Genomic DNA, 14,264 nt, shown 5'->3' on the forward strand with positions numbered 1-14,264 from the left:
CCAACCCGTAGGAGTTTTTCCCCGGGTGTCTTGTTTTCCCCCCTTTTACCATTTCAAGTTCTTTTAAATGGTCCAGGTAGCCCTAAACGCCATTTAAAGTTTCCTTTTAAGGGGTTTTCAAGATTAACTTTTTTACAAGAGAACACATTAAGAACAAAAAACATAAGAAAGGAGGAACACTGCAGCAGGGGCCCAACAGGGGCCCTTAAATTCACCCCACTAAAAAACTGCCCAAAACAAATTTTAAATCACCCAAGAAATCCCTAGGGAAAGTCCCACTCAAAAAAACCCTCCCACTCATGTACTTATTCAACCAAAATTTAAAACTCCCCAAAAGTCCTAGCCTAATAACCCAACGGAGACTGTTCCACTATAACCCCCCCTACCAAACCTATTTTCCCTTGCCCTTTTCTAAAAAAAACATAAGAAAAAAGAAAGGGGGAAACTGCAGCCCGTTCCCAACGGGCAAGTTTTTACCCACCCCACTAAAAAAACTTTTCCCCAAACCCAAAATTTTCCTCCACAAGAAAACTAGGGAAAGCCACTAAATCCCCCCCATCATTTTTTTCCAATTTTAAATACCCAAACCCACCCTAAATCCCAACGGAGATGTTCCCCCTTTTAAACCCATTTAAACCTACTTTATGTTTTTTAAATAAATTTAAAATTAAAAAATTTTATGGGGTTTTCTGGAGACATCTCAAACTTATTAATATCCCCTTTTTTAATTTTTTTCACCATTATAATTGATCAGGCCCCCTCATTTTGCTAAAAAGGGGTTGTAACTAAGAGTTTTCAATCTTTCTTCAAAATTTAAACCCATTATTTGGGGTTCTTTTTGGAGAGAATCCTCAAGACTCATTAAATCCCCTTTATTAATACCTATCTTCCATTATACACTTTTTAGGTCCCCCTCTTTCTTCGTTAACAAGGAATGTAATTGTCTTTAGAAGGGATTTGATAGAGTTCCCAAAAGACTGTTAAAAAGTAACCCATGGCATTGGGAGAAGGGTGCTCGTGGATGGGGAATCGGTAAGACGGGAAGAAAGAGGTCCATAAAGGGGGGTTAAACGGGGGGACAGTAAAAGGGGTTCCACGGGATCAGTTTTGGGGCCCTTGTTTTTTAAAATTATATATCAATGATCTTGATGAAGGAATTAATGATATGAGAAAACCCGCTGATGACACGAAGATGGGTGGGATAATTGATTCAAACGTGATGTTAAGGAACCAGGGGGTTTTGAAAAACTTACTTTGGTCAGAAAAGGGCAGATGCAGTTCAATTAGATAAATGCAAGGTTCTGAAGCGGGGGAGTTCCAAAACCCCTTAGCACTTATAAGTTAAATAATGAGAACTTAACCATACAGATTGAAAAGGGACGGGGGGTTATGGAAGGAACCTTTTTAAACCAAACAGCAAATGGGGAGATTACGGGTTTTATATCAAGGGAAAAACAGGTCCAGAGGTCATCCCCAGTTTTAAAATCATTAGAAAGGGCCCTCACCGATTATGCATTTAAACCTGGTCTGAACAGAATGGACATAAATTGTTAAAAAACATTCAGGAGGATACTAATTAAAAATAGTATTAAAAATTTCCTTTAAAAAAGATTAAGATTTTTTACATTCATTTGGAGAAGAATAAGACCTAATAAGTGTAAAAGGGGAAGATGGGTTTTAATAAAGGGGATATTAAAAGGTCTTGAGAATATCTCCCAAGAGAAAACCCCGAGTAAGGGGATTTAAAAGATAAGTTTAGATTTAGAAAGGGACATAGGAAAGTATTGGTTAAAATAGGTAGTAGATGAGGGGAACAGTCTACCAGTTTATTAGGCTGGATTTTGGGGTATTTTAAAATTTGGGGTTGATAAATAATGACAGTGGTGACGTACTTAGCTCTGTGAAGACCTTTTTGGGGCTCTCTGTGAATCTGAACCGGGATCCCCCTCTTAAATTTTTTACCAGCAGCTGAGAGAAGAACTCAGAGTTGAAACGGGAGAAAGGGAAAAGGGAGAGAACAAGAGGATTGTAGTAATCCACCTGTTGTGAGTCCCCCGGAAGAGGGAGTTCCGTGGTCCAACAGGAACCAAGCTGAAGATTAAGAAAAAGTTTGGGGAGGCAGAAAAAGAGAAACCAGAAGACGCTGGAAACTCCAACTCATTCTCGTGCACCTGACGAATGTGGGGTTCATGGGGAAAGCCACAACGAAAACACCAAGGAAGCATTGGCAGACGGGGGGGACATCCCAGAAACCCAACGGACCCTCGAGAACGCCCGGGGAAAATTTCAAGTGGGTAATGCACCTGGCAAAGTGAGCCATACTGGGGCATCACTACGGGGAAAGCCAAGGGAAAGGGAAAAAAATTGTTGTTTTTGGGGGGAAACCAGATTAGGTACATGGGTAGGATTCTGTTTGAAGGATAGGAGAGGAAGAGTATGTTTTCCTGGGGCTGGGGGGAAAGGGTATTAAAGGGGCTGGATAATCATGAGGTATGAGCAACTTTATTTTCTGTCTCAGTGCTGGGGGCAAATGTTAGATTTTAGGGGGAGGACCGATTAGCAGGTAGGTCAGCAAAGAGATAAATTTGGGAAGGGGAAACCCCAATGTGGCATTTTTCCAAGGAGAGGAGTTGAATGAATGGGTCCAAAACCCTTGTTGAAAATACTGTAAGGAAAAAGCGGGAAATTATTGACAACACCTCTTCATGGGAGAAAACATGGCCAGGGGTGGGGGGCACTTTTTAGGGGGGGGGAGCACTGGCCAACGAGGGAGGAGCTGGGGTTTTAAACAGGAATAGTTATGGTATGGGTTTTGGGGGGAAAATGTGAAGTCGGGGGGTGTAAATTATACTAGGAGAATGTAATAGGCAAAAAGAGGAGGATATTGGGAAACAGTCCTAATGACAATGACAGAAAGGTTTAGTGGAATAAAGAAAGGAGCAGAAAGGTAAAAAGATAGAGGTCTTAAATATTTTTCAAAATTTATGCTAGGGAAAAGATGGACGAGGAGACTAGTTCTAGGGAGGTAAAATAGATGTATTTTGCCAAAATGAGACGGGTTTTAAATTAAAAAATCGGGGCATGCCGCAGAATGTCAATTCAGGGGTTTTTAAACCAAGTAGATAGAAGTATCAAGGGTGGATTTTTGTCCGAGAGTTTGGAATTGATAAAAAAGGGTATTAAGTCTAGAAACATAAGAGTCTGTTTGGGAAAATTTTTAGAGGACAGAAAATTTAATTTTTTGGGGGATATACCCCCAAATTTAGATAGGGGCCAGGGGAAACCATGGAGGAAATTGTTAGGCCCAAGGCAAAGATAATGTAGTAATTTAGGGGGACTTTTAACTTTGTGATATTGATTGGGAATTTTTTGACTGGGAATTTTGAATCATATGATTTCTTAGAAATTAGGGTTGTTTTTTAATCAGTTTGGGCAGAACCCAAGGGTAAAAAAGTTGACTTAGTTCTCAAACAATGAATCCCCCGTTTATAATTTAAAATTTCAGAGGAACTGGCAACCAAATCAATTACATGAACTGAATGGAAGTATGATAGAGGGATAAACCTTTAAAAGTCCCAGATTTTCGCTTAGCAGATTACGATCGAGAACATTATCATCTGTTGACTGGGGTAACAAGAGAGCACAATATGACAGTTTTCTGAACACAATACATGCTGCTCAAACAACGTTTATCCCTTATAAGAAATTAGACAAAAAAAAAATGACCCAAAATGGATGAATAAAGGCTGAAAAATCTACTAGGGGTAAAAAGGAATTTTTTGGGTATTTGGGGGGGGGAAAGGAATCAGATATTAATTTTAAAAGGACATTAAAAGGGATAAGAAAAATTTAAAAGGACTATGAAATTAAAATTTGGGGTTCTAAACAACCCAAAAGTTTTTTTCCCGGTCTATAGAACAAAAGTCAGAGATAAGATAGGCCCCTTAAAAATAACTAGGGGTCTTATGACAAAGAGAATGAAATTTCCCATTTTTAAAAAATTATTTTCCGGGTTTTACACAGGAAGAACTAATAATATTGGTAATTAATTATAGGGATCAGAAGAAGAAAATTATGAACATCACACATAGGAAATGGGGAAGCAGATAGAAGACTGAAGCAAAAAAAATACCGGGGCCTGAGAGGTTTTTTTAAGGGTTCTAAAGGAATGCAAAAAGGGCAAAAATTAACTAAATTTTTTTAAATTTTTTCTTCGGAAAATTTCAAGCTATGTATTTAATTTTTGTCATCCTACGCGAATGTTTTTTAAAGAATTTATGTCCATTCTGTAATATGGGGAAGAATTGAGCGCAAATCAGGTGAGGCCCTTTAAGATGTATGCTGCAGATGACCTCTGACTTCTGTTTCTTACACTCTTTTATATTGGCATTGAAAAAATTGGGGGGCAAATGTTTGTTAGTGGGTGAATTGTAAAGGACCTGCCTAGTTGGGCCCAAAACCCCCCCGCAGTGTTCCTCCTTTTTTTATGTTCTTTTTGTTCTTATATAAATCCCAAAATTATTTGCCTTATTACGAAGGCATTGTTCTTTGGTTTAAGGGGGCCACCATAAACCCCAAGTCCTTTTTTCAACTGTATGGCTAAGTTCTACATCATTTTTCTTATAAGGGTAGGTTTGGGCACCCCGGTTCAGAACCTTTTTTTATCTTTTCTGAACTGCATCCCACTTTTTTGACAAGAAATTTGTTTAAATCCCCCAAATTCCCTTTAAAGCTATGTTTGAATAAATTATCCCCCCATCTTTGGGCACGGGAATTTGCTCAAACACTAGTAATTCCTCATCAAGGTTTGATATATATTTTAAAAAAAAAGGGGCCGACGATCCCCGGGGCGCCACTTGTTACAGATCCCAACCCGGATTTAACCCCTTTATGGGGAACCCCTGCTTCCGCGGGCCAGACTGATCCATGAGAGACTTTTCCCCAATGCCAGAGCTGCCACTTTCTTTAACAGTCTTTGGAACCATTAAAAGCCTTTCTAAAAAAAGTAAATAATATCAAACCCCTTTTCGTTAACAGCCCAAAAGCTTTACTGAAGAAAGTTAATAAATTAGTTAAGGACCGCCCTTTTGAATCCATGCTGAGTATCATTAATCGCTTATGCTTATCGAGATGGCTTTTAAAACTGGGGCATAATTGCCCAGTAATTTTTCAACAATTGAGGTCAGGTTTTTTGGGTAATTTGATGGTAACGACTTTCCCCTGTTTTAAAAATGGGGAAATTCATGATCCTCCCCATCAGACACCACACCTGTTTAAGAGATAAATTAAAAATATTAGTTAATGGTTCCCGAGTTCCATTTTTGCATTCCTTTTAAAACCCCCGAAAAACCTCATCAGGACCCGATTTTTTTTGCTTCAGTCTGTCTATCTGCTTCAAAACCATTTCACTAGTGACTGGATGTTTAAAATCTCTTCAGCCCACTATAAAATTTAATTTTGAAATTATGTCTTCCTTTTAAAAAATAGAAAAAAATTATTTAAAATCGAGCACATTTCATTCTCTTTTTCAGTAAGATGCCCATAGTTATTTTTAAGGACCATTTATCCAACTTTTTCTATAGACCCGGAAAAAATTTTGGGATTTTTAATCCTGCAAAAATTTTATAGTCCCTTTTGGTTTTTTTTCCCCTTTTTAAAGTCCCTTTAATGTCTAACTGATTCATAAGATGACCTTTTCCCCTTTTATCCCCATAAATCTTTCATGCCCTAGTGATATTTGGGCCTAATATTCATCCATTTTGGGGCCCTTTCATTTGATCTAATTTCTTTATAGGGGTAAAAAGTTCTTTGAGCAGAAAGTTGGTTTTGAAAGAATGGAAACAAACAATTTAAAAAGGGATTTTTGGGTTGATACTTCAACGAAGTACGGTCCAGGGCCAAGTTTCAAAAATATTTAGGTTTGCTACTGCTTCAAAAACCAATTTTGGATTTTTTACCGGGTTTATACCATGTGTGTCGAAAACTGTCATATTGATATCTTCATTACCCCAGTCAAAAAATGATAAGGCTTTGCCCCTCGAATCGTTTTTAAAAATTGGGGCTGTTACTGAGTTATTGCTACTGTCGATCCCTTCAATGCTAAAAATTGATTTGTGGGCCAGCACCCCGTTCCCCTGAAATTTCAAAATTTTTAACAAATTTATTGTTTCCAGGGGAAATAAGTCAAGAGGTTTTTTCCCCGTAGGTTTTTACAAAAAGTTTTAAAAAACAACCTGAATACTTTAAGGTCATGATTCAAATTCCCCCCAAAAAATTTCCCAAACAAAATGAAAAGAAAACTCCCCAAAATTTTACATTACGTCCTTGTGGCCAAAATTTCTCCCCCAAGTAGTCTCCTTTTCCCATCTAAGTTTGGGGAGGATATCACCCAAAATCAGTTTTTTTGCCCTCTGAAAATTCTATTCAAACAGACTTGAGGTTTTTCAGACTTAATAAGTTTTTTTGCAAAGTTCAAGGGTCTTTGAATAAAAGCCCCCCCACCCCCTTCCCGATAATTTTTTATCATTGGGAAAATTAACCCCGAATGGAAATTTAAGGATGTCCCCACTTTTTTAATTAAACCCATCCGTTGGCAAATACATCAATGACCCACCAGCAACTAATCTCAACTGTCCATTTATTCCTTAATACGGGATTAGCATAAAAAATGAAAGATCTCCTTTTTCTTTACCCTTCCGCTCACTTTTTTTACAAACTTTTTTACTGTCCTTTTCACCCAATTTACTGGGCCCAAATTCCCTGTTCTGCTTATTACTAGTTTCCCCGAACTCAAAAAACTACACTGGGGGCTCATGTTTTCCCAAAACCATACCACACCCCCCATTTAAAGTCCAATGGCTCTCCACTGCAGTTCTGCCCCCCCCCACACCAGATAAGTGAACCCCATCCCTGGCATAAAACTTTTTCCATAGAAGAGGGCCCAGTTGTCAATGAATGTTACCATTTTCCCAAGATTTGTCCAGCCAGCAATTTACACCAATTGCCCCGGGCAACCCTTCATTTCCCCAAATCCCTCCTTGGCAAAAAAACCAATATGACAGGCCCACCCCCCTCCAATTTTTTCTATTGCTCCTGCAACAGGTCTTCACCCTAGTCCAAAAATGTTGCTCCCAGACTGGACAGATAAAGGATTCCCATTACCTTCTCATGATGTCATCCGACGGCAACAATATCCCCCATCCCAGCCCCAGGAAAGAAACCCTGTCTCCTCCCTGTCCTTCAAGAGAACCCCATCCATACCTAACTTGGCTATCCCCAACAAAACAAATTTTTTACCTTTCCCTTTGGGGGTCGGCCCGTGACGCTCCCAGGTCCACCGCATTGCGGGAGCACTGAGAATTTTAGATGTTTCCACAAAGTTTCCCCCGGCAGCCCCTTTTTTTTCATCATTTTTACCTTTTCCCTTCGCCCTTTTTGATCGCCAACTGCTCCCCGCGTCCAGCCACTGACCAGTTTTTTCTTTACCTGAGGATCAAAAAAGGAGGACTACCCAAAACTTCTTGTTTTCCCCAGTCAGTCGCGAATCTCCATCTTGCCATCCTAAATTTTTCCCTTTGTGTTGGAAAAAGGGCCGATGGAGGCATCTTCTTCAATCCATGAGAAACAAACGGGTCTTCCGAGCTAAGTCCCGTCACCACGGGACAAAGTACCGTCACCACTGACTAATACCGTCACCACGAGACTAAGCCCCACCACGAGACAAAGTACGCACCCCCGCCCCATTCTTTTCCCCGTACTCATTTCTGACATAGACAGATATAAGCCAAAACCGTGTTTTCCCTTTGGGTGACCCTGATTATGGAAACCCCCAAAAACAGAGACTTCAAGGGGACATCAAAAAAATTTTAAAGGGGCCCCAAAAACAATGAAGTTAAAAGGGGAGAATTTAACACTCAGATATAAAACGAAAAAATTAAAAACATCAGGATAAAAATTTTAATATAAAAAAGGGAAAAGAATGTGGACCGGGGAGGAAAATGTCAGAATTTTTTGGAGACCACCCCAAATGTCACCTTACTGGGGAAAAAATGATGGATGGATAAAGAACCTTCAAAAAATATGGGCTAGGGGGTCTGGGGGAAGTGGTTCCCCGCTTCCCCGTGAGGGCCCAGTTCATTTCCCCCCGGGGAGAAACATTGGGGGTGTTTTTTTCCACCTTTTTCTTTTCCCCATCAGTAAAATGGGTACCTGGGGGTTGTGACTTTTGGGTCGCTCCGGGGAATGACCTGACCCGGTCAAGACCGGGGCCGGGGCGTTACCAACCCCTTTGGGAATCTCTCCAGGTAAGCCAAGCCCTTTACATTCTTCAAATCCCCTTGTTTCTCTGGTGGAATACTGCTTCCCAAGCCCCCTTCCGGACATTGCGGGGCCCCAGAGGTAAAACCCCGCACAAAAGTCGATAAGGCACATAAATTCGGGGAAAGGTTGAAGGTCCTTGATCTGTATTCCCCGGGAAACGGGAAAGATACTATAATATCATTTGGGAAAATCTTTGGGGTTGGTTCAAACCCACCAAAAAACACTCCTATGAACCAAAAAACTCGGCAGGGGATGCAACATTCCGCCGATGAAAGCAGGCACCACGAGTATACTGAGAGACAACACAATAAGTGTCCGGGCCCAAGATTGTTCAATTGCCTCCAGCATACATGGGGATTACCAATGACTCATAGCTGTCTTCGAGGCGCTGCACAGGCACCTAAAGTCAGTACCTAACCAACCGGGCTGTGGTTGGTACGTCAGCTGCGTGCGGCCAGTAGTAACAGCCTGGTTGATCAGACCCGATCCACCTTGAGGCCTGGTCTCAGACCAAACCAGGCGTTGACCCAGAAACCTCTCCGGTAAACTCCAGGTATTCCGTATTTTCACTCTGTATTTTTGCTTTATTTCCCAGACACTTCAAACTGATCCTTCCACTGTTTCATGTTGAAGTGATTTACTAACTATGAACCTCTAGTATGACAACCCAGAAATGTTTCAGTTTTGATAACTGCTCAGTATAGTATTTTCCTCAAAAAGCGTGTACATCTTACATCTTCTGAGCTTAAGTTCAAAACTCCTTGAAAATAGCCAGTCCCTTTAGACAAGGCTTTTGTGGCATCAGCCTTTGCAGACCATTTAGTATCTGATGCTTTTTAGCTACCAATGTAGATTCACTTACACTCTCAGCTTGGGCACTGCAGGGATTACTGACCAACGTTAAGTTGAACTAGAAAATAAATTGTAAAGTTTTGTATAAGACCAAGAATGAAACTCCTCCAGTGCCGCCTTCCACAGCACATACACCTACTAAATTAAGGAAGTGTGCAGCACATGGAATGTAATGGGCAAGATGATTTATGCTGAGAATATGTGCTTGAAGCCCTTTGTAGCATCCTGATATGTCATAAGACTGTTATCTTAAATTAGTTACATCAGTTACAATTTGTTCAAGAACTTCAAGACAATGTTGGCAAGAGCTTTCCAGTGTGACTTGCAAGGGAATGAAAGTAAGAAAACGCTCAATAACCTTATGATCTGATTTTCCAATATAGCGAATGACTACAGTTAGCTATCAGTGTGAGATATGTCTGGTGTTGAATCTACACTTGGAGAAAAGTATTTGCCTTCCTTGATTTCTTCTGCAATGGTTTTCAGTACTTTGTTATCCCATAAGCTCTATGACTTCCTCACGTATTGTTGAAGATAGATATGAAGCTTTTCCTCGTCCTTGAGTACCTATATGACAACTAAGAAAGGATCATTCTCAGCAAGTAATTCAGGTATCCCAAGGTAGTTGCCATTCTGTTGAGAATTAAGTATTATGTATCACCAGAAAAACTAATCCACGAGATGAAAGACACTTTACAACTGAAAGTATTCTTTGATTACTTTTCCCCAGTATTTTTACCTTTGTGAAATGGATTTCCAAATTGAATCAATTCGTCCAGTTGCATTCGTCTAGAAATCCATGTCATAATACATTAAAAGTATTCAAGTTGCAGAAGTATCTGTGAACACTTTTACTTAATCTATGGAGGCCGTCCAGCTGGCGGAGACCCTCGGGCTGCAGCCTCAAGCCCATGCCTTAATCAGCCCTGGACAACAGTGACAAGTGTCAAAGAAGCCTACACCATTGAGATAACCTTCCTTCTCGATACGAGGAAGGCCTTCAATGAAAATAAGTCACTGACATTTTATTATTTTATTATTATTATTATTATTATTATTATTATTATTATTATTATTATTATTATTATTATTATTATTATTATTATTATTATTATTATTATTATTAAAATAAATAAAAAAAAATTGCGCCTGTATTTATTATAAAAAATTCCACCTGAGGGGTGTCATCAGATCGATTAAAAAGTTCCCAGCGAGCAAAAATCTAATAAATGTCCTATTTGTTATGCCCCTACTGATTTAGCCTTTCCGCTGATTAAAATAAATCTTTAATGATCTATTCATCTAATGAAATGGTAAATTTTTTAGTTTTTAAAACTCATTTATGCATTTTTTAATTGAGCAAGTTTTATTGTGTCACATATATAATGACATTAGTTTGTAGAATAAGGGAGAATTCTTCTGATCAGAAGTAGCCATATTTGATTTTATCTTTTTTATCTATAATGTACTTATACATGGTATGTTCTTGTATTGGTAAAATCAATGTGTTAATATATGTGTGGTAATGTACTTGTATGTGTGTAATGTTGTGGGGTTTGTATGTGTGGTAATGTTTATGTGTGGTAAGTATGGTGTGATTGTGTGTGTGGTAATGTACTTGTATGTGGGGTAATGTTGTGGGGTAATGTACTTGTATGTGTGTAATTATGTGTAAATGTTGTGTAATGATGTTAATGTACTTTGTGTAGTAATGTTTTGGGGTAATGTTTGTGGTAATGATTTGTATGTGTGTAATGTACTTGTATGTGTTAATATGTTAATGTACTGCATTGTGGTAATTATGTGTGGTAATGTTGTGGTAAATGTACTTGTATGTGTGGTAATGTATTTATATATAATGCTTTATATGTGGTAATGTACTTGTATGTGTGGTAATGTACTTTTGTGTGGTAATGTATTGTATTGGTAATGTACTTGTATGTGTGTAATGTATGTGTGGTAATGTACTTGTATGTTTAATGTATGTAAAATTGTATGTGTGTAATGATGTGATAATGTATGTGTGGTAATGTATGTGTAGTAATGTAACTTTGTATTGTATGTGTTTTATATTGTACTTGTATGTATGTAATGTAATTGTATGTTGTGATAATGTAATTGTATGTGTGATAATGTACTTGTATGTATGGTAATGTAATTATTGTGATAATGTACTTGTATGTGGTAATGTATGTGGGTAATGTATGTGTGTATGTGCTTGTATGTTGAATGCACTTGTATGTGTTATAATGCACTTGTATGTGTGGTAATGTACTTATAGTGCTATAATATATTGTATGTGTGGTAATTACTTATATGTGGATAATGTACTTGTATGTGTGTGTATATATGTGCTATAAATATTGTATGTGTGTTAATGTAATTGTATATGCTATAAATACTTGTATGTGTGATAAGTGTACTTGTATGTGTGATAGTGTCTTGTACTCACTATTGTGGTTGCAGGGTCGTTGGGCTCCTGGCCCGGCTCTTCACTGACCCTCCTGGGGCCCTCTCTCTTTTGTTTCCTGAACTTTGTCAACCTCGTCTTAAAGCTATGTATGGTTCCTGCCTCCACTACGTCACTTGCGGGAGCTTTTCCTTCCTGACGACTCTATGACTGAAAAAATACTTCTAACATCCCTGTGACTCGTCTGAGTCTTCGGCTTCCAATTTGACCTCTTGTTTCTCTGTCCTCTCTGGAACACCCTGTCTCTGACCACCTTATCTTTTCCCCGAGTATCTTGTACTCGTTATCATGTCTCCCTGACCCTTCGGTCCTCCAGTGTATCCAGTCCAATTTCCCTCAACCTTTCATCGTGGACATTCCCCCGAGCTCTGGGAACTAGCCTTTTGCAACCTCATCTTTCTCTAACTTCTTGACGTGCTTTACTCAGTGGGTTCAAACTGGTGCTCATCTCAGTATGGCCTGACATTACTTTATGTGTGATAATGTACTTGTATGTGTGTAATGTACTTGTATTTTGGGAATTAATTAGTAGTGAAATAATGTAATTGTATGAGGATATATACATTTTTATGTGATAATTACTTGATTGTGTATGTACTTGTTGTGTAATGTACTTGTATGTGTGTAATGCTTTATGTGTGATAATGTACTTTATGTGGTAATGTCTTGTATGTGTGTAAGTACTTGTATGTGTGGTAATGTAATTGTATGTACAAATTAATTGTATTTAGGATAAAATACTTGTAGTTTATAATGTACTTGTATGTGTGTAAGTACTTGTATGTGGTATGTACTTGTATGTGGTAATGTACTTGTGTGTAGTAATGTACTTGTATGTGTGGGAATGTATTGTATGTGTGATAATCTACTTTATGTGTGATAATGTACTTGTATTTTGTAATGTAACTGTATGTCGATAATTAATTGTAAGAGGGGTAATATACTTGTATGTGGAAAATGTAATTGTATGTGTGGTAATGTACTTGTATGCGTGATAATGTACTTGAATGTATGATAATGTATTATGATGATAATGTACTTGTAAGTGTAATAATGTACTTTATGTCGATAATTTTTCTTGTATGTGTGGGAATGGACTTGCATATTTTTATAATTGCTTTTTTAATAATAATAATAATAATAATAATAATAATAATAAAAATAATAATAATTATTAAAAATAATAATAATAATAACAATAATAATAAAAATAATAATTTTATTTTAACAAGATACATGGTTGTACAAAGGGAAAGTAATAGTTGGGTGTACATGCCGCACCTTTATATCAACATTTCAGGGATTGTTTATAATTTTACTTATATAGTGATAATAGATTTATGTGTTATAATGTACTTGTATGGGTGATAATGGACTTGTATATGTTATAATGTACTTGTATGAGTGATAATGGGCTTGTATATGTTATAATGTACTTTTAGGTGATAATGGACTTGTATGTGTTATAATGTACTTGATGAGTGATAATGGGCTTTATATGGATAATGTACTTGTATGAGTGATAATGGGCTTGTATGTTATAAAGTACTTGTATAGTAATAATGGAAATTGTATGTTTATAATGTACTTTTGAGTGATAATGGGCTTGTATATGTATATAAAGTACTTGTATATATAATGGGCTGTATATGTTATAATGTACTTGTATGAGTGATAATGGACTTATGTGTTATAATGTACTTGTAGAGTGATAATGGACTTGTATGTGTACATAACATCTGTTGCCCTTATTTAAAAATTAATGTTATGATCTTAATTTTACATTAATACTTAAAGCTTAAACGCTGTTTAAATCCTAGAAAAAAAGATTGATTTTGGCCTTGTTGTATACGATTTTTTTTCATGGAAGAAACTGGGAAAATCGAAATACTGGCTTTCATAAGATAATTTCTGAGTGACTCACCAGATTGACTTCACCCAGCAACCTGATAACTTCATAAAGTATGTTCTGAGCGGCTTCAAATATATTGTGTTGGTGTATTTTACGATAGTGGTGAGAATACCCGGAGGGTATCCCGGATCAACGCCCCGCGGCCGGCCCACGACCAGGCCTCCCGGTGGATCAGGACCTAATCAACCAGGCTGTTACTGCTGGCCGCACGTATTCCAACGTACGAATCACAGCCCGGCTGATCTTGCACCGACTTTAATTATCTGCCCAGCTCCTCTTGAAGGCAGCCAGGGGCCTATTGGTAATTTCCCTTATGCGTGGTGGGAGGCTGTTGAACATTCTTGGGCCCAGGACGCTAATGGTGTTTTCTCCTAGTGTACCAATGGCGCCCTACTTTTCATTGGGGTATTTTGCACCACATGCCCAGTCTTTTACTTTCGTGGAGTGATTTCTGCGTGCAGATTCAGGGCCATTCCTTCTAGGATTTTCCAGGTGTAGATTATGATATATCTCTCTGCCTGTGTTCCAGCGAATACAAGTCAAGTGCATCCAAGCTTTCCCAGTAGTTGAGGTGTTTGATGAAACTTATATGTGTAGTAAAAGTTCTCTGTACACTCTCTAATTCTGCAATTTCACCTGCTTTGAACGGAGATGTTAATCCATATCAGTATTCCAGCCTAGAGAAAGCAAGTGATTTGAAAAGGATCACCA

This window comes from Cherax quadricarinatus, chromosome 47 (assembly GCF_038502225.1).
Source record: "Cherax quadricarinatus isolate ZL_2023a chromosome 47, ASM3850222v1, whole genome shotgun sequence".
NCBI lineage: Eukaryota > Metazoa > Arthropoda > Malacostraca > Decapoda > Parastacidae > Cherax > Cherax quadricarinatus.